Here is a 19,407-nt window from a genome sequence, read left to right as displayed (position 1 = left end):
TTCGTGAATCCAGGAGGCTGATTCCGTGTGTTCATGGTGTTTGCTATATAGTTAAAATATTTGTGATAAACATTTACAAGCTTGGAAAACAATGAATGGCTCTGGGGAACAGCTGGAGTGTGCATCACAAGCACAGCTTCGGGAGCACAGTGCCCCGCCGTGGGAGGCTCGAGGACACGGCAGTGGCGGTGCCAGCGTCAGCAACACCGGCGAGGCCGGCAGTTCGGCTCCAGGGGGCCCCCAGGGCGCTGCCCAGTGCTTCCAGGGGTCGGGAGCTGGGCATCGAGCGTGCAGCTTTGCTTGCAGAAGGCAGCAGGCCTCGGAGACTGGAAGCAGGGAGGGAGGGAGTGCAGCCAGGGTCCCGGTCGGACGGCAGGTGCTCCTGGAAGATTTTGTGAGCGCTGAGTTTTGGGAAGATTGTCCTGGCAACGTGAAAAGGGAGCCAAAGTGAGAGTCAGACTCAGTGCCACCCTGGCTCCTTCGCCTGCTTGGCGCCATGCCCAGGTGTGGACAGACAGGCGCACTGAGGGCACACGCCCTCCACAGTCACAGTCCCTGCCATGGGAGGCAGAAGGCAGAGCCACAGGGGAGCGGCCCCTGCACGTGGAAGCGCCCGGTTTCCCCACCATGATTCATCTGACACCGCAGAGGGTTATTCTCAGTAACATTATTTTTAGAGCTGTACCCGTGGGCGCTTTGGCTGAGGCTCTGCCTGCAGCCCAGGGTCAGAGCAGCCGTAGGCTGTGTGGAAGGAAGGGACAAAGGGAAAGGAGAAGGCCGGGGAGCAGAGGGGGCAGAGATGCCGGAGAAACCGTGAGTGGGACTCTCTTCTTGAAATTCAAATAAATACAACGAATTCTAATTTTTGTCTCGGAAGACGACAACCCCGTGACATTTCTGTTTCTGCTGATTGTACTGTGTCAGCGCCACTGCACATCACAAGACACCTGGAATACAGCAGGTTCAGAGCTAACGGGTCCAGGATGACGGCCGGCCCTGAGACTGGTGCAGAGCCCCCCACAGACAGCGCAGCCTTGGGTTGCGTTCTGTCGCCTTCTTGCTGACCATGCTTTAGCACAGCTGTCCACCCGCCCTCTCTAGAGACTCGCCCTGAGGTAGGGTTGCCCTGGCAACTGACCAGCTAAGGAGAGAAAAAGGGGACTTGCCAGGTGCCTGGAATGCACACGCTGCACAACCAGCCCTGCCTCACGGGGAGCGGCCCCCGGGCCCTGAGCAGTTGGCGCCCACCCTGCCTGTGTGGCTGACTGCAAGCCCAGCATGGCTCAGGCAAAGCACCCGAGAGATCAACCGAGTGGCTCTGCCTTCGAGGAGCAGCGGTTTCTGAGGACTGTGGCGGCCGGGGGCTGGCTGCCTGCTCCCCAGCCACTATGCTTGCCGGCCAACTCCCAGTGCCCCTCGGGCAGCGGCACGGTGGGAGCCACTGCCGGAGCCCGCAGGTGTGCAGAAGGGAACGGGGGCTGAGTGGCTGTGGCTTTGCGATTCCGCCGCAGTGTGAGGTGTCTTCTCTAAAAGGAAAGCAGCCCGTGGCCGGGCAAGCCCCCTGCTGCCCCTCCCTCGCACGGCTGGCACAGCGTCAGGAGACTGTGCTGCCCCGGAGGGAATATTGCTCAGCTCTGGTAACCCTCTGCACCAGTCAGTTGGAAACGGAGACTGTATTTTTAAAACCCAGACCTCACTAAATGTGGTGTCATCACCACTTTGTGTGTCTGGCGGGAGCTTGCAGGCCTGTGCTGGGGGTCAGAACCTTTCTTGGTGACTGAGTCCTTGCTGGAGGCGCTGGGCTGGTCACTGCACGGCCAGTTGTCACAATGCAAGCCCACCCCCGCGCCCCTCCTGCCCTGCTTGCCCTCCCAGCCCTGCCAGGAATTGGGCCACACACCCGCCTTGGACTTCAGCCTGCAGAGCTAAATGACCCCTTCCTCTAAGTTAGCCAGCCTCGGTGTTCTGTGACAGCCACAGAGACGCTCAGGCCCTGAGCCCTGCTCCTGTGTGTGCCTGCCCCCGGGGACATGACCACAGGCAGGCCTGGTCTCCCAGCCCCTCTGCCAGCCAGCTGCACTCAGCCCTGACACCTGTCCTGCTCGCCCCCACTACCTTGTGGAAATTTAAATACGTGAAGACCTCATCCTGCCCAGTGCGCAGGTGGATGCACAGAAGTGGCCTGGATGGAGTCACACGGAGCCCCAGGAGGATCCCAGGGCTGACCCTGAATTTGGTCTCAGTCATGACCTTGAGTTTCAGCCAATTCCATTTGCCCACAGAGCCAAGCCCTGGAGATAACCCTGTGCCTGCGCCCAGAACTACACCAAGACCTGCCCTGTCCACAGTGTGTGCGTGAGCAGGGTGGTAGCTGTCGCTCAGCCAGGGTCTAGGCCAGGGAGGAGCTGTGTCAAAGGCAGTCCAGGGCTGTGTGGGAGTGCAGGAGGCAGGACAGGATGTGTGGATGGAGCTGCCGTCTTCCACAACACCCTCTGGGCCCTCATAGGACCACAGAGCTGGACCTGTGTCCAGGGAGCTCACCCTGCAGCATGTCCAGTGATGTGCTATGGATGGATCCAGGCCTGAACCTCTTCTGCATCGCTGGGCACATCCCAGGGCCCACAGGCAAACTGAGAGGAAGAGGAGGTGGAAGGGGTGGCTGTGTGTTGTCCAGCACCTGCTGTACGTGGGACTTGCCCCACAGGGACAGGAGACAGCTGCTGCCCCCAGATTCCACCAGCCCAGGGACAGCGCATGGAGGGCTGTGTGTGGCCTTAGGGTGGTGTGCCTGCATGATTTATGAGCAGTCACCTGGAATCAGGAGGTCACAGTTGTTAAGAAGCACAAAGAAAACACATGTTGCTGCTTTAGCAAAATAAAGGCTCACTGTTATATTTGATACTTCGTATGTGAGTCATGTTCAAGGGCAATACATACAGAAAAAGTTTCACTGTTTTGGAAGGCAGAGAGACAGAGACAGAGCACTTCCATCCACTGGTTCACTCCCCGAATGCCTGGAACAGGCAAGGCTGTCCAAGAGAAATCCTGCGGGTAGCAGGGACCCAAGTGCTGGAGCCATCCCAGGGGTGCATGAGCAAGAAACCAGGACTGGAAGCAGAAGCGAGCCTACACCAGTCAGCCTGAGCAGCATCTGAGGCTCTGTGCCCCAGGCCTGCCCCTCATTGACGTTTTCTGAGCATCAGCTATCTGCTAGAGCCTTACTCCCACCACATTTAAATCTGTAGGGCTTTTTACTTTGTTCGTATTGAAAACACCAAAGTCCAAAAGAAGACGTGTGCTGAGCCTGAGCAGCAAAGATGCTTCAGGCCTGGTGTTGAGAGCGTCCACGGAAGACTTGGCATCGCCAAAGCGGATCTCCACCAAGACAGGTGCCTCAGAGCCCCCAGACCCACCACAGCCCCCTGGCCCCTCTGCAGCATCAGGTCCAGGAGTGGGGCTTGCTGTCTGTCTACAGCATCGTCCAGCTTTCCAGAGTTAGGAATGGCCCCACAGGCCATGAGCCCAGGCCTGTGTCCTGCTTCTTCCCAGGGCTTCCTGATGGTGGGGCAGCTCTGCTGGGATGGGGCCTGGCCACACTCCCTGATGCTGATGACCGTCCTCAGCTTGGGAGGGGTCATCTGCACCCCCCTCACTCAGCAAACAAAGTAGCAAAGGCTGTAGCCCGAGAGAAAGAGGAGACCCTGAATCATCAGCTCCTCCTGGAAACCTAGGCACCTCCCAGATGACGCCACATTAACCCTTTGGGTCTGACCGTCCAGTGCCAGTGGCTGTCTCACCAACAGCCAGGGAGAGGCTGCCCCGTCCCACAACACTGAGTCCATGGTGGAGGAGGGGCCCTCGACCGAGAGGGACAGGGCAGCACCCACTCCTGGCTGCTGCAGGCAGCCCTCCTGGCCGCAGCCACCCCTTGCAAACTGCAGGGTAAGGAGCCTTCCCAGGCCCAGAGAGCACTGAAGGTCCCCAACAGGTGTCACCCCTGGAGGCTCCAGCTACAGGAGAGGCCTGGGAGACAAGGCACCGACTCCCACTTGCTGCCCACAGCCCACCCCAGCATCTCTCAGCCGCCGTCATGTTCTGCCTGCCAGTCACATGGGTGCTGCTGCCGTACAGCCTGGCGCAGGACGGCTCTGCCCCAGGAGCCCTGCACAGGGCATGCTGCGCCCCAGTCCCTGCGCTGTATGAGAAGCATCTGGGTAATACAGGTGGGCCCTGTGTGAATCACAGGCTGGGAGGGACCTGGCCACAAGCCCAGGAATGTTCAGGCTGGGTGAGCTGTAGGACTCAGGGATGCCCCACCCGACCCCGGGGGTCTCCAGAAGGAGTGGCCCCTCCATGCCTGATTTAAACCCTGACACCAGGACTGTGGGGATCACTGTGGTTTTCAGCCACTACCTCTGCAGTAATTCCCACACAGCCGCCACACACTGGGTCCAGTCTCTGGAGCAGGGACACGGAGCTTGGTCCCTGTGCAGGTGGGCGCCTCTCATGTCTTAGCTCTGGCTCCAGATCCTGCCAGGACTGCCTTGGCTCACGGAGGGCCTGGATTACCACAGGCTGCAGTCAAGGATGGCAGGGCAGGGAGGCCCGCAGCGGGGGCCTTGCCACCCTTGCCCGCCTGCCCCCGTGCCCCAGCCCAGCAGCTGCTGCTCAGAGTTGCTGTGACTCCGGGCCACACATTTGTAAGCATTTCCTTGGGATTCAGGATTGCAAGGAGCTGAGTCGGCATTCCCACCTGGTGGCCTAATCAGGTTCCAGAAACTTCTGGAAGCCCAGGCTGAACTTCGAGGCAGGCAGCTGAGCTTAAGGGGGAGGCTGGGAGGCAGCCTCAGGCAGTGCTGTGGGGGGACGGGTTGAGTGGCTCCCACGGTCACATGCACAACACCTTGGGGCTGACGTAGCAGGGCTGCCGGCTGCCGGCTGCCAGTCTCACAAGTCAATCCTGCTCCCCGCGCCGCCACCGCCAGAGCGAGATGGTTTGGGAGTGCAACCTCAGAGGGCTGGAGCTACCACTTGGCCACAGTGCAGAATGCAAAAATGCCAAGCCGACCCAGCGAGGCCCAGACTCCCCAATAAAAGGAGGCCAGCAGAGCCAGGGCACCAGAGCCCTGCGTACCACAGACGTCAGCAGACACAGCAGAGCTCTGTCCATCACACCAGCAGAGCCTGGCTCTCTCCTAGGGACCCTGCACCCCCGCAAAGCACTCAGCCACTGGGGAGGTGACCTGGGAATGCCCGGCTCCTCTGCCCCCTGACTGCCCTGTCTGGGGGCCTGTGAGAGGCAGTCCCTGGGAACCTAGAAGCCCCTGCAGGATACGCCACCCGCATCCACCCTCATCACTATGGTGTCTTCCCTGTGGAGACTGCGGTGTGCTCCAGATGATGTCCCTGTGCCCGCTCAGCTGGGTGAAGGCAGCTCATGCCTGGGGAGAAGCAGAGAGGGTGTCTGACCTCTGCTGTCACTCCCAGCACAGAGCAGGCAGGGTGGGGAGGTGGGGGAAAACCTGCCTCTGGGGCGCCCCCAAAGCGAGCCAGGGCACTTGTTTCTGTCCAAGCTGAATTTAGCCCCGGATCACTCTAGCTGGGGAGAGGTGCGGAGCCTGCAGCTGGCTTCCACCACATGACACCCAGGGGCTCGCTGGCAGGGACTGCTTGGCCCTGGAATGCATCCAGCCAAGTAGAAATCTCTGTGGTCAGTTCTGCAGTGAGACAAGAGCCACATGAGGACTGTCCGGGTCTATGCTGGGGTTGAGGCCCCAAGAGGCCCAGTGCAGCAGGCAGAACCTGGGAGAGGCTATGGACTGAGCTGAACTGGAGAGCAGGGACGCAGCAGGGGCCCAGACGCACGGCCCAGCAACCATGGGGAGCTGCGCCCACAGGGAACGCGTGCAGCTTCTCCCCGGCACAGCTTCGCCCCCTTCAGGCTCCCTCCTCCGCAGCCCAGTCTGATCAGGCCAGCCCTTCCTCTGCCCAGTGACCACAGGCTGTGTCCAGGGTCCAGGCTGGGCGAATGCCCCGTGAAAGGCGATCTCCAAAATCCTTTCTCTCAGGCATTGGTGGACAGCCAGAGAAAATCCAAGGCCTGCCGAGGTGAAGCCCCTGGGCTGCGTTGGCTGGTGGACTTGAGCGCTCGCCCACACCCACGGGAGCCGCCTGCCCACCTCCACCCTGAGGTGTTTGCTTGGGATGCTCAGCCCCCGCTCGGGATCTCCTGTAAAAGCCAGAAACAGCAGCCGGGTCCAGCCACCAGGGGCGAGGGCGAGGGCCGGCGAGGAGGGCTTCTGGCCGCTGTTTGCCTCTGACTGCTGCTCACCAGGCTCTGGGTAAGCGGGGCTCCAGGCTGCACTGAAGTGTGAGTAATCGGCGCCATTCAGCGCCCGCTAATCTCTGCTCGCGACAATGCAGCACCCAACGGGAAGGGGAGACAAGGAAATGTCAGGTTATGTCCCGAGCCACCATCTGCGCCGGTGTCGGGCTTTCGGGAACATATGCTGCCTGTTGCCCACTGGCCATCTGTTCACAGAGCTGATGGAGTGTCCCCGTTGCCATGGAGACGCAGCCGGGCTTGGCTGCGGCACCACAAACACTGGCTGCTCACGTTTCACTTTTATCTGTGCTCTGGAATGGGCAGGGAGGGGCGGTCTGGGGGAGGGGCCGCCTCAGTCCCCTCAGCACCCCCATTCCTGGCCTGCTACCCTCCCCCCAACTGGAAGCAGGTAGGTTGGGCCATGGCTGACCATGCTGAGAGGGGCCTGGCTCCTGTCTGAAGCAGTGCAGGCTGCTTTCCTAGGACTGAGAATTTGGTCCTGGGCAGTGGGACCCCTGGCCACCTCCAGCTGTTTGGAGCAGGGTTTTTATGGGGGGTGGGGGTGAGAGGGGTCTACAGCCACCATCCTGAGAGATGATCTGCTCAGGGTTCCAGAAGCTTCCTCTGCATGGTCACAGTGTTGGTGGGGTGAGCCCTGCTGCCAGCCTCTGAGCTGCGCCAGGCCAGGGTCAAACAAACCCTTGCTCTTTTCTTTCCCAGACCTGGGAGCTGCCTGTTGGGTGCCAGGTGCCAGGTCTCTGCCATTTCCCATCTGGTGGTGAACGTGCAGGCAGCGGGGCTGGGTCTGCCCCCTCAGGGCCCCACGGGAGCCACACGCCAGGCCCCAGGGGCCAAGCGAGCTGCCCCCAAAGGGGCCATTTAAGTGTGGCACCCAAGGCCTCACCCAGGAAAAGAGGTGCCGTCTGCCCTGCTGGGTCTGGCGTGGCCGAGACTAGCAGCAGGGAGTGACACAGCCCCTCTGTTCCCACACTCGCTGGGAAGCTGGTGTCCCTGGATGCCCTCCCGTGGGACAGGAGAACCCAGCTCTTGCAGTGAGGTCAGCGCAGTCCAGCCCAAACCTCTGGCCCTGCCTGAAGCCCTGCCAGGGGCGCAGCGGCTCTGATGCCCAGGGTTTTTTGAGCCCTGCTTAACAGTTCTCTCTGAGGCATCAGAAAGCGGCCCCTCGTGGTGGCCTGGGTCTCAACGGCTACCCCAGCAGCGTGGCCATCTCCAGCTCATGGCCCCTCCTGACCCTAAGACCACCCCTCAGAATGCCAGGCCCCTGGCCTCTCCACCTGCACCACCCTTGTTTGTAGCCGCTGAGCTCCTTACAAACAGACTGTGTCGTTTATTGAGTTATATTTTCCCGTGCCGTTCATCACCACAGCCCCTGAGCATAAACAGTGTTATTCAAATACGATTAAACTCCGGCCTTCAAACAGCTTCCAAATTAGCCAGCGAGCATGTGCCGGGCACCAAATGGATTTAAGGGCAAGGCAAACATGGACTTTTGCCAAACTCCTACCATTACACTCTATTATCTCCACTGGAAATTGAGATTTCCTCATCATATCTCATTTGAACTTCCAACAAATGTGCAGGAAGACCAAGCCCAGGCCCCTGGAGGAGGGGCAGGACACGCTGGCTTCCAGCTGCACTGCCTCTGGTCTGCTCCAGCCCGAGGACAGGGAGAGCCTGGCGCTCAAACAGCTGCACAGCAGCCCCGCAGTCACCACCGTGACGGAGCCCCGGGGAGTGGAGGCGGCCAGCGCCGGACGCACTGACACACACCCCACGTACACGGTCACCTCGACACCGTCTGCTGTGGACCGACTGATGAAATGGAGAGGAAGGAGCAGACGCTCTCGCTCACCGGGGGGAAGGCAGAGTGTCAGTGTCCAGGATGTTTGTTCGCACCACTTGGAGGCAAAGTGCAAGCTTAAAATGAAGGTCAGCAGCCTCCCCATGTGGAAACAAGAAAATGAGGACAGAAGAAAAGACACCCCCCCTTTTTTAAAGACTTATTCATTTGAAAGGCAGAGTTGGGCTGGTGTTGGAGCATGGCAGGTTAAGCCTCCGCTTATGATGCCAGCATCCCATATGGGCGCACTGCTCCACTTCCAATCCAGCTCCCTGCCAATGCATGTGGGAAAGCAGCAGAGGACAGCCCAAGTACTTAGGTTCCTGCACTCACGTGGGAGACCCAGATGGAGTTCCTGTTTCCTAGATTTGGCCTGGTCCATTTAGGGAGTGAACCAGAGGATTGAAGATCTCTGTGTCTCTTCCTCTCTCTAACTCTGCCTCTTAAGTAAAATAAATGAAACTTAAATGATAATAATAATAATTATTTTTTAAAAAAGAGAGAGTAGGAAAGAAAGAGAGAAACAGAGGCAGAGATCAGCTTTCCATGTGCTGGTTCACTCCCCTAATGGCTACAATGGCCAGGGCTGAGCCCAGGCCAAAGCCAGGAGCTTCATGTGGGCCTCCAGCATGGGTGGCAGGGGCCCAAGCACTTGAACCATCTTCCATTGCCCAGGGACATTAGCAGAGAGCTTAATCAGAAGTAGAGCAGCTGGGACTCAAACAACTGTGCTAGCCTGGGAGAGACCCCTTTCATCATAGCATGGAGAAAGAGAGAACGTCTGAGAATGTGGTCAGCAGCACGTGGGAAAGAGCTACAGAACAGAGTCCTCCGAGCCTGTGAAGAGCACTCACGGCCCTGGACACGTTGCCCCTCAAACTTGGGCATTGGCACACATGGAGAAATCTTGTCAGAACCGTGTGCTACTGGTTTTGACACTGTGTGCGCTTAGAAAGCAGAGAACAGACCCAAACACACCTGCAAACCATTCAGCAAAGCTCTGCGCACAGGAGGAGTGCGCTGCCCCAGGGTGGGGCTTGGGAGAGTGGGAAGTCCCTCAGGAAACCCGAGAACCAGCCTCACCTTCAGCAAAGTCAGTTCCAGGTCGGCCAGAAGACCCAAGAACAGAGAAGCAGCCCACGAAGGGTTTTCCATTTGCTGAAGTGCGGAAGGTCAAATGTAGCACTGCGTGGAGGCCACAACAGCACCCATAACTGACTGCACGAGCACGAGACACCCACAAGTGAGCCCTGCCAGCGTGGAGGACGCTCGGCCCACCCGGAGCCACAGGTGCAGGGACGAGGGACGAGGGCAGGCAGGGTGTGGGAGGCCAGATCACAGGTGTGCGCGGCGTTTGCACAGCAGCTCCACTCCTTCCTGTCTTTGTTTTTGGCTTTGCGACAGCAATCAGCAGTTACTTCTCGTCCACACTGACTGGGGCTCCAGGAGTGGTGACAGGCACATGGGCACCCACACGTAGACCTGTTTGCGGAATCTTTGTCCCCGCCGCGATTTCTGGACTCTCACACAGATGGACTATGGGACATCCTTATTGCTCTGTTGAGCCTGGGATCAGCACACATTTGGAGTTCCATCTCCTTCATGGCAAACTTCCAGACCTCTCCAGGAGCCCAGGGGAGAGCTCCTGGAGGCCCACACCCCGGGCACACCTGTGGGTGTTGGCATAACCACCCACCTCCCTCTCCCAGCCTGCTGTGTGTGAGCCAGGAATGCAAGCAGCAGCTCTGTCCTGCGGCTTGATTCCACAGATGCAACCACACGTAGGAGAAGTGACAAACATGTCCTGGACACAGAGGGCTGGCAGAGTCTGGCTGTGAAGCGCCCACCACAGTGGGCCACCCCCAGAGCCTCCCAGGCAGCCATGCAGGTTGTCCCGTCAGGTCACCTGCTCATCTACAGGGGCCATTGCTCATTAAGGGCTGGGTGTGACTGGCCCCACAGAGTAGAGCAGATGGACGGCTGCCTCGGGCCTGCAGCTCTGCAGACTGGCCCTGCCCCATGATCTGACCAGGGACTCTTTTGCAAAGTGCTGGCCAGTGAGAAGCCTGAGTCCTCGATGGCTCAGGGGGCTCCAGCCCGAGTTGTGGCTGTGCGTTCTCCTCCAACTGCAGCCCGTCCTGAGTGGACCACAGAGAAAAGAGGTCTTGGAGGGAATCCCTGCTCCTGCTTCCAGGGTCCTTCCCCAGGAGAGGACCCTGCTGGGAGTGCCCCTGACCCACAATGCACCTCCAGCCCCCTGCAGCTGCACCAGGGAAATGGCATAGCCCTGAGAAGGAGTGGCCACCAGGCCCTAAGGCACCACATGGAGGCCTGGATGGGAGGCCTTGCAGCCATGCCACGCCCCCCGCCTGTGGGCCCACTGACAACTGGTATTCCCGATGCCCCTGGACAGCCGAGCGGGGCACTGACCAGGCCCAGGGGCAGTTCAGACACAACCAGGACGAGCTGATTCAACACCAGCTGCTGGGCCTGGGATCAGAGCGTGCGCCCTGTGGCCCTCTCCGGCAGCCTTGTCAGTTGGTGAGCACATGTTGTGGCCACAAAATGTGCTGAGGGGACAGTGGGTCAGAAATGTTCTACCTGGCTCTGCAAGCAGGCTGGAGACAGCAGGACCTGGGGTGCCTGAGCCTGGGGGGAGAGGGGACCTTTCACAGCCTGGCTTGAGGGAATGGGCCCTGGCTCCTCGCTTTTTTAAGATTTATTTGTTTGAAAGGCAGAGTGACAGAGACACACAGAGAGATCTTCCACCCACCGGTTCACTTTCCTAATGTCTGCAACAGCCAGGGCCAGGACAGGCTGACGCCAGGACCCAGGAGCTCCATCCAGGTCTCCCATGTGGTGGCGGGGGCCCAAGCACTTGAGCCATCAACCTCTGCCTCCCAGAGGCATTAGCAGAGCTGGGTCTGAGGCGGAAGAGCTAGGATTTGAATCTGACTTGAATTCTGACATGGGATGCCGGCGCCAGGCAGTGGCTCTAAGCTGCTGCTTCACAAGCAAGCCCCAGGCCCCTGCCCTTTCTGAGTCCAGCAGGTCTGGTCTGGAGGCTACCCTGGGGCCCTGCTGGGCTGTCCCTTCGGAGCCGTGTCCCTGCTAGTACTATGTGGCAGTAAAAAGGGAGAATTCTCTGGAAGGATTTCGAGAATGCATTTCCAGCATAAGTTGTTCCCTGGGTGAAATTGTTCCTTACGTCAGAAAGCACCAATGAAAGTGCAAAGGCACAGTGGTGGGTCCATATAAGTCACTTCCGGTCTGTGCAGACCACTTCCGGTCTGTGCAGTCACTTCTGGGTCTGATTCTTTTCTCTTCTTTATTTTTTCCAATTTTATTTGAGAGGCAGAGAGAGGGTAAGACAGAGCCAGAGACTGATAAAGAGAGATGCTCCATCTGCTGATTCTCTCCGCAAATCCCCTCAATGGCCAGCATCCAGGAGCTCCATGGGGTCTCCCACATAGGTGGCAAGGGCCCAAGTATTGGAGGCCTCGCCACCGCCTCCCAGGGTGTGCACTGGCAGGGAACTGGGTCAGAAGTGGAGCAGCGGGACTTGGAGCCGACACTCTGATGTGGCATGCAGGTGTCCTGTGTGACCTCTTTTTTTTTTTTTTTTAAGATTTATTTATTTGAAAGGCAGAGTTATAGAGAAGCAGAGGCAGAGAGAGATCTTCATCTGCTGGTTCATGCCCCAGATGGCGGCAACTACTGGAACTGAGCCAATCTGAAGCCAGGAGCCAGGAGCTTCTTCTGGGTTGCCCATGCCGGGGTCCAAGGGCTTGGGCCATCTTCTCTTGCTTTCCCAGGCCATAGCAGAGAGCTGGATTGGAAGTGGAACAGCCGGGACTCAAACCGGCACCCATAGGGGATGCCGGCACTGCAGGTGGCGGCTTTACCCGCTGCACCACAGCGCCGGCCCTTGAGTGACCTCTTAATCCTGCAGCCCCGTCCCAGCTCCCTGGCAGCCCAGCGGGTGCAGAGGGAAGGGTGGATTCAGGGCTACCTGCTCAGTTCTGCTGGGGCTCGGCACCGGCCCTGCCCCTGCTGTGGAGGCAGACGCTGCTGCTTCCTCCCAGCCATCTGACCCCTTCTGTCCCCAGGCCAGGCCCAGGTTTCTTGTTCTCACAACAGTGGTGAAAGGAAACCAGGTTTTGCACCATGCAGACAGTGACTTTTTTGGAATACCTGGGACATGAGGAAAGCCAGATTCCAAAATGAATCAGGGGTGCGTGACATTTGCTGCTTTGTCAGAGCACATGGTTCGACTGGGGAGAGGGCAGGGCTGGCTTGGGCAGGATTATCTGCAGCCCCCCACAGCCGTGGTCACAGGAGCAGCCCAGCCAGCACACCAGCTCCCAGGCTGTTTCACCGAGAGCTCACACAGCACCTCTCGTCCACTTTTCTTGTCTCACCACCTGGCTGAAGCTGCTGGCACCTATGTGGCTGTCCAGCGCCATTTCCTGCCTGTTTCTGAGCCTCATGCCCCTGACCAGCTCCTCTGACCTGGGCTGGGCCATGCAGGCCCTGGGGGTGGGAGAGGGCAGTTAAGGTGCGATGGGGGCAGAGGCAACATTCTGCCTTCAGGGACCGTCACGTGCTGCGTGTAGGAGGGAGTCACATGCAGACTGCATGGCACACGCACACACAGGGAAGGAGGTCGGGAGGAGGGCTGGTGCCCACTCAGGAGGTGCTACCCTGGCCCAGCTCCCTCCTTGAGCTGAGTGCCACAACAGCGTGTGCACAGCAGTTCTTGATGAAGTGACGCTGGCAGACAGGCTGGCCTATGCCTCCGGACAACTCACAGGTCCAGGGAGAAGGGTGGCTGAGCTGACCCTCCCGCAGGAGATCGGTGTACTGAGAGGTGGCAACATCAGACAGCCCCCGTACCACCCCAGCGAGTGCCCAATGATGGGTACACATTTGGGGGAGGGGGTGAACATGGGGCAGAGAGGCCTGGCACCTCCTCCTGGCCCCCACCCACAGCCCAGCCCCACCTACTTCAGCAGCCCCAGCCCAGAAGGCATCAATGGTGCCTGGGGTTCACTTTGTTTTCAGGGTGGTTTCTCTGTCTCTTATGAAACACAGGGAGGGGAGGGGCACAATGAGCTCCCAGCTGCGCCACTTCCCACCCAGCTTCCTGCTAATGTGCCTGGGAGGCAGCAGTGATGGCCCAAGTGCTTGGGTCCCTGCACCCACATGGGGACCCAGATGGAGCTCCTGGCTCCTTGCCAGGCTGTGGTGTCACGGCCATCTGGGGAGTGAGTCAGCGGGTGTAAGCTCTCTCTGCCGTTCTGCCTTTCAAATAAATAAGTCCATCTTCAAAAAACTAAACTAAAGAATGGCATCCCTCCCCAGAACTCTCCCTGCACATCGGATTGGGATTGGGAGCCAGGTGGGTGCTTGGATCCCACATGGGCAGCAGCGGTGGTCTCCTCTTCTCCATGTCACCCCAGGACCAACTCATGGCAGGAAGCTGGGTGTCTTTGCCAGAGCTCTCCTGGGCGGGCCCCTCACACCCTCCCTGCTCCCCAGGGCCCACACACCTCTCCTCAGAGTCCTGAGCCTCTCAGAAGCAAACCTGGGAAGTGAGCTCTGCGGACAGAACTTGTACTGAACAGGGCGCAGGCACAAGTGCTTCCATCACAGGCCGGGGCGGTGGGTGGCCCTCACTGCACGCCCACGCCCAGCACCCCACCTGCCAAACAAATCACAGAAACAATGCAAAACAAACAGAAAGCCCCAAACACATGGATGGCCAGGTATCAACGTTGGCCTTTCAGAAGAAACGGATGTCCAGTTGAAATGCCCCCGTGCAGAACGTGGGAAGCGTGGTCACTCATCTGAAGCTCAAAGTGGATGCTGGGTGCACCTGCCCCCCAAGTGGTTCCTGCTGACCCCCGGCCTTGCTGCCCACTCAGGCCTCCTGTGTCTTCCTTTCTATTGAATCCTCGTTCTCACGCTCCCCACCCCTGCTGCAGGAACCCCTGCCTGGACCTGGTTCAGCTTCTCACCACAGCGCAGTGGTGAGGCCTCTAGCTGGTGTGTGGCCGTGGCGTTTCCAGGGCTGTGGAGAAGGGAAGAGTGTACTTGGGTCTTCTACTGCTTTCTCAGGCCTTTAGCAGGGAGCTGGATGGGAAGTGGAGCAGCCGGGACTAGAATTGGCACCCTTATGGGATGCCGGCACTGCAGGCGGCAGCTTAACCCAGTGAGCCACAAAATGCCAGCCCCTTTTTATTTATTTATTTATTTAAAAGATTGATTGATTTGAAAGGCAGAGTTACAGAGAGAGAGGGAGAGACAGAGAGAGAAAGAGAAAGACTTTTTTTTTTTTTTTTTGGACAGGCAGAGTGGACAGTGAGAGAGAGAGACAGAGAGAGAAAGGTCTTCCTTTGCCGTTGGTTCACCCTCCAATGGCCGCCGCTGCAGCCGGCGCACCGCGCTGATCCGATGGCAGGAGCCAGGAGCCAGGTGCTTTTCCTGGTCTCCCATGGGGTGCAGGGCCCAAGCACCTGGGCCATCCTCCACTGCACTCCCTGGCCATAGCAGAGAGCTGGCCTGGAAGAGGGGCAACTGGGACAGAATCCGGCGCCCCAACCGGGACTAGAACCCGGTGTGCCGGCGCCGCAAGGTGGAGGATTAGCCTATTGAGCCACGGCGCCGGCCCCAAGAGAAAGACTTTTAAACATTCAAAGACTTCATGGAAAGTACTGGAATGTACCTGCTGTCTGCAGGGCTGACCATTGGCAGGTGGGGCAGTGGACAGCACCTTCCCTCCACCTCCCACAAGCCTCTCCTGCCATTCCGCTGGGTCCCTGACCTGTGTGCCTGGGGCCTTCCCAGCTCCTGTGCCCCGAGCCTCAGAACCTGGCCCTGCCCAGCTCAGAAAGCTGCCCCACTCTGCAGCAAGAGCTGTCGAAAGCCTCAGGGAGAATGAAAGGAGGGGAGAGGCGTTCACGGTGAGTGGGCATGCTGCCCCGCCTGCCCCGTCCGTGCAGCCTGTGTTTTCAGGATGGCATCAGAGCTGATGGTGAAGCCCAGGATGGCAGGCAGGGTCTCCCCTGAAACTGGGGCCTGCACAGCTCGCTGATGGGGAGGAGATTGCCAGGGTACCGCTGAGACAGACTCACGAGCTGAGCCGGGGAGCATCCTACGTGGCAGTGGTGCCAGCTGGGTGCCAGGGCAGGGCCTCAACCACAAGACACAAGGGTGAGTGGACAGCTGGTGTTGTGGTGCAATGGGTTAAGCGGCCACTTGCAATGTCATCATCCCATATCTGAGCTCTGGTTTGAGCCCTGGCTACCTCTGCTTTGGATACACTCCCTGCTAATGTGCCTTGGAAGCAATGGAGGATGACTCAAGCGCTTGGGCCCCTACCGCCCACGTGGGAGACCCCGCTGGAATTCTTGGCTCCTGGCATCAGCCCGGACATGTCCTGGATGTTGTGGCCACTTGGGGAGTGAACCAACAGATGGGAGATACCTCTCTCTCTCTCTCTTTTTAAAATAAGTGAATAAATCTTAAAAAGAAGAAGGAAGAGGAGTGGAATGGGTCCTGAAGGCTGAGCTTGGCTGGAGTTGGGGGGAAACTCCGCCACACCCTGAATACACTGAAATATGCTACACACCAGGTGCACACATGACCTCAGACCAGTCCCCACCCCCATCTGGGGTAAGGTGTCTGGTAGGGATGACACCCAGGATTGGCCAACACAGAGTGGATGAGGCCAGACTACAGGGTGGCTCGACAGTGAGGAGACGCATGGCAAGCTCTACCCAGCAGTCAGAACATAGCACCCTGGTCTGAGGGGCACTGAGAGCAGGGGCAGTGCTGGGGTGTGGGAAGGGGCGCAGACCATGTGGAGGGAAAAGCCCACCTCAGCGGGCCATGGGCCCCTTCACAGCTGTGTGGGGCAGGAGGGAGGGAAGAGGTAAGCCGAAGGGATGCTGTGGAGAGGACAACAGGAAAGAGACCAGGCCCTGCCTGAGCCCCTCGGCTTTAACCGATAACTGTCGCATCCGTGAGCACCACACAACCCAGTCCCACACACTCACAAAACTCCCGTTCCACATGGGTCAGTGGTGCAGGCGAGGCTGCCGAGCTCAGAGGTCTGAAAGACTGAGAGAGCGACAGAGAACAACAAACGGAGAGATGGAGAAACAGAGGCAGAGACCGGGACAGAGAGGAAGAGAGAGACAGCGACTTCACCAGGGACAGTACTGTTTAAAATGAGGACTGCCGTTGGCCCTGCTCTGTTGGTTGCTCTAACTGCAGCATGATGTACAGCAGTGAGGCACACAGCTTGGAGGCCTGTGAGCGAGCAAGTGTCTGATGCCCGAGACAGAGAGAGAACACCCAGCACACCAAGTGTTCTCATTTGTGACTTTTAGCTGACATCCTGTAATAATTGTGCGTGCTTACAAGTTAAGTATGAGATTTCAGTACAGATCAGGAAAGTGGCATATCCACTGCTCAGATATGACTATTTCTCTCTGTGAGTGAGATCCCAGGGGAAAGAAGGGGCCGTCAGAGAAGGAAGGGAGGAGAGACTTCCACTTTGATCATGGCCTTGTCTAAATACGGAGTTTGTGGACTCAAAACACTTCCACTGCCTTGGCAGCTCATGACAAGAGCGTTGGGTGATCACTGACATCACAAATAAGAGATCAGTTGTTAAATCAACAACAGGAGTCACCGTGCACTTACTCCCCATGTAGGACCTCTCTCCTTAATGAGTTGCACTATGAGTTGTACTAGTCTTCAAACAGTACTTTATACTTTGTGTCTGGTGGGTGCAAACTGTTGAAATCTTTACTTAGCATAAAGTTGGTCTTCTGTGGCCGGCGCCGCGGCTCACTAGGCTAATCCTCCGCCTAGCGGCGCCGGCACACCGGGTTCTAGTCCCGGTTGGGGCGCCGGATTCTGTCCCAGTTGCCCCTCTTCCAGGCCAGCTCTCTGCTGTGGCCAGGGAGTGCAGTGGAGGATGGCCCAGGTGCTTGGGCCCTGCACCCCATGGGAGACCAGGAAAAGCACCTGGCTCCTGGCTCCTGGCTCCTGCCATCGGATCAGCGCGGTGCGCCGGCCACAGCGCGCCGGCCGCGGCGGCCATTGGAGGGTAAACCAACGGCAAAGGAAGACCTTTCTCTCTGCCTCTCTCTCTCACTGTCCACTCTGCCTGTCAAAAAATAAAATAAATAAATAAAAAAAAGTTGGTCTTCTGTATATAAAGATAATTAAAAATGAATCTTAATGAAGAATGGGATGGGGGAGGGAGTAAGAGGTGAGATGGGAGGTGGGGTGGGAGGGCGGGTATGGGGCGAAGAACCGCTATATTGCTAAACCTGTGAAATTTAAATTTATATTTATTAGGGGCCGTCGCTGTGGCGCAGCGGGTTAACGCCCTGGCCTAAAGTGCCGGCATCCTATATAGGTGGGTGCCGGTTCAAGAACAGCTGCTCCACTTCCAATCCAGCTCTCTGCTATGGCCTGGGAAAGCGGTAGAAGACGGCCCAAGTCCTTGGAGATCCTGCACCCACGTGGGAGACCTAGAGGAAGCTCCTGGCTTCTGGTTTTGGATCAGTGCAGCTCTGGCCATTGCGGCCAGTTGGGGAGTGAACCATTGGATGGAAGACCTCTCTCTCTCTCTCTCTGCCTCTCCTCTCTGTGTAACTCTGACTTTCAAATAAATAAATAAATCTTTAAAAAAATAAATAAATAAGTTTATATTTATTAAATAAAAGTTTCTAAAATATTAATCATTTCTTTGGGTTGGAGCACTCAAAATCTGTCAGCTCGGTGCTGTTGGCCACAGCTCCTTCTGTGTGTGGAGCATTAGAGGTTGCACCTGCTGCCCCCTGGCACTGCCCTCCCACCCTTCCTCCCTTCCTACTCTCTACTCTTGTGAGATCAGCTTTTCAACTGACTCACCCCATTTTTTACTGAAAGAAAGAGAGAATAACATAAATGAGAAAAGAAATCCCTCCAAACACAAGAAGTTTGAAATGACCAGTGCCCATTCTCACCAGCAAAAATCTGTGGGAAGCCACAGGTGACGGGGTGGGGAAGGCACACACCACTCTGCTTGCGTCTACAGCGTCATGTGAACAGTGCCTGCTCCTGGACACAAGACGCTCATGCACACACACTCACACTTAACCTATATGCACCCGCGGCCATGCACATATCATTCACAGACACAGACACACACACACATAACAGATGTGCCATAGACATGGGCACAAGCATTCGCCACTGTCACTCACACAACACATACTGCACTCTCACAGACTGACACGTGTGAACATTCAGACACACATACACAAGCATGCACGTGCCCCACACCACGCAGGCTCACATGCACACACTGTGGGCACACGTGCACAGGGGTGTCGCGCTCATGGACTCACACCCTCCCTCTACGAGTCCCGTCAGGTCGGTCGTCAGCTCTGACACTGAGGAGACGGAGCAGACACCCACGGCCAGGACATGTGTGCTGCCACCTCAGCTACTCAGCTGCTTCTTCCCACCAAGCCCAAGCCTCTGTCCGTTCCCACACCAAGAGCCAGCTGCCTGTGTCCCATGCAGGACGCACTCCAGTGTCCACGTTCTTGGCAGAGATTTTGTGTGGAAGCCTTAGGCAAGATCAGAGGCACTTGTTGAGCACCTGCTGGGTGCAAAGTCTGGAGCTGAGAGTGGCAGGGGCTGCAGCCCCCTCGACGAGGCCAGCAGAGTCGGCAGCTCCACAAGCAGGCATCCACCTGCTCAGCGGGGCGACCCAGTGGGGTGACACCACATCCCTGGTCTCACAGCCCATCCCATCCACGCTTACCGCTTGCTCCCTGAGTCCAGCTTGAGCTATTGGACCAGTTCCCCTCAGTACGTGGCACTGATGGCCACAGTGAGGCCTTGCACAAGCGCTGCCCAGACAAGCAAGACGCAAGACCACAGAAGGAACGCAGCAGAAAGCTGGGCCCACAGACCTGTCAGGAGAGGAAATCTGAAGAGATTCGACTTGCAAGATGTAGTCTAGGGTGGACGTGCTTCCCCCAGGGAGACAGCATCTTAGCTCACTGCCTGTGCTTGTGGGAGACAGAGACTGTGCCTTCAGCTCACCGCCTGTGCCTGTGGGACACACACGGTGTCTTCAGCTCACCGCCTGTGCATGTGGGACACACACGGTGCCTTCAGCTCACCGCCTGTGCATGTGGGACACACA

General features: G+C 58.0%; 1 protein-coding gene and 1 long non-coding RNA gene across 3 annotated transcripts in view; both read left to right on the top strand.

The window, feature by feature from the left end:
• The window catches only part of FAM120B (family with sequence similarity 120 member B), an 84,532-nt gene extending 83,638 nt beyond the window's left edge, over positions 1-894 (top strand). The window contains exon 12 of one of the 2 annotated variants that reach the window (XR_016233514.1): positions 1-894. This exon is cut by the window's left edge and continues 466 nt beyond it. The gene's annotated coding sequence lies outside the window, so the exon portion shown is untranslated. The other variant, XM_089332425.1, reaches the window with a different exon arrangement.
• Positions 895-5,592: 4,698 nt separating this feature from the next.
• Positions 5,593-17,907, top strand: LOC127485494 (uncharacterized). The gene is made up of 2 exons (XR_011388903.2): positions 5,593-6,341; positions 17,562-17,907. It is a non-coding gene; the product is annotated as an uncharacterized LOC127485494 (long non-coding RNA).
• Positions 17,908-19,407: the final 1,500 nt, after the last annotated feature.

Source organism: Oryctolagus cuniculus, chromosome 5 (genome assembly GCF_051225735.1).
Source record: "Oryctolagus cuniculus isolate XC-2025 breed Fujian yellow rabbit chromosome 5, ASM5122573v1, whole genome shotgun sequence".
Lineage (NCBI taxonomy): Eukaryota > Metazoa > Chordata > Mammalia > Lagomorpha > Leporidae > Oryctolagus > Oryctolagus cuniculus.
Note: the sequence above shows the minus strand (reverse complement) of the source record. Positions and strands in the feature narration are given on the sequence as shown.